At 34.7% G+C, this 1,324-nt stretch overlaps 1 long non-coding RNA gene across 1 annotated transcript in view; it reads right to left on the bottom strand.

Moving 5' to 3' along the window:
- Positions 1-1,104, bottom strand: part of LOC111087271 — a 13,461-nt gene extending 12,357 nt beyond the window's left edge. The window contains exon 1 of the long non-coding RNA XR_002611973.1: positions 591-1,104. This is a non-coding gene — a long non-coding RNA (uncharacterized LOC111087271). The remainder of the gene's footprint in view (positions 1-590) is intronic.
- Between the last annotated feature and the right edge of the window lie 220 nt (positions 1,105-1,324).

Here is a 1,324-nt window from a genome sequence, read left to right as displayed (position 1 = left end):
CAGGTTTATGGCTATAAAACAATTAGTTTTTCAATGATAGACCAGGTTTATGGCTATAAAACAATTAGTTTTTCAATGATAAACTAAAGCTACAATTATGGACAAAGATTAAGATTATGGCTAAAAACATTTTCTTCCTCTCATAATAAATCAAAGCTATGATCATAAAACAGTTTCGGAAATGAATAATATCCTAATATTATACCCTGATCACAGCCATATTTTTCTAACATATTACTATTACATAAAAACGTAATACAAAAGCTTGAACAAAGCTGTTGAAAAGCCCATTTATGTATAAAATAACATAAAGATAGAAGAGTAACTGAACGCTTCAGTTCTGAACTCGAAAACACTATAAAACACTAATTATCGAAGGGAAAAAACTTGTCTAGTGGTCCTTAAACATGGGTGAAAATCACCCCTTTTAAGGCCAACATTGAACATGATAACAAAGCGATCAATCCTTGTTGAAATACGAACATAAATGTAAACAGTAATGTTTTCTGCGAATAACGTAACATGGCTGAAAGAACGTATACCTAAGTACTGTTAATTAGTGTGGAAAGTAAAACATTGTAGTTGAATACCTGAATATAATGCACACCTCCCAATCATTACTGTCGTCTTTGTCAGTTTAAAATCAATCTAGTTCAATATTATATAACTGATACTGATCTTTCACTTGTATTCGAAACATCCAGTTTATGAAAAACACACTCTTCGGCGAAGTATACGTACTCGACGTTGCACGTCTGTCACGTACTTCGCCCAATTCAAGCCGCTGGTACCAGTTCTGTTTGTTCAAGCTAGCCTGAAGACGACTGGGTCGCTTTACCGCTACATGGTACATCGCACGAAGACTGTCTCCACAAGCGGCTAGATTTCTTGTCCAGCTAGAACCCCCCCCCCCAACGGTCAGGCCCCTGAATGCAAACTTTCCCTTAAGATCTCTTCCGATCAGTATTTTGCATGCTCGGAGTTTTGCACTAGCTAGCTACTCAGATATGAGTTTTCTCTTCACAACTTTTTGTATCTTCTCCATAGAGCTATCCCAGTAGTTCGTCGGCTTTCCAATAGTCACCTCTAGATACGAGTATGGAGCGTATTTATACAGAACATCTTAACATTATTTTGTCACTATTTAAAACTTCTTTGATAAGAAATAAATAATTCATACTTTATACTATCAACTCAAAAAGGACTGAAATTTGACTAACTTTTGTTGTGTGTAAAACAACCACTAAAGACAGTTTTTGTCGAAAACTTTGATTAAATAAAATAATGACATTTTCCATAACTAAATAGGTATTAATTGGTCAAA

This window comes from Limulus polyphemus, unplaced genomic scaffold (assembly GCF_000517525.1).
Source record: "Limulus polyphemus unplaced genomic scaffold, Limulus_polyphemus-2.1.2 Scaffold1945, whole genome shotgun sequence".
Classification (NCBI taxonomy): domain Eukaryota; kingdom Metazoa; phylum Arthropoda; class Merostomata; order Xiphosura; family Limulidae; genus Limulus; species Limulus polyphemus.
The sequence above is the reverse complement of the archived record's forward strand: the minus strand, read 5'-3'. Positions and strand labels throughout refer to the sequence as shown.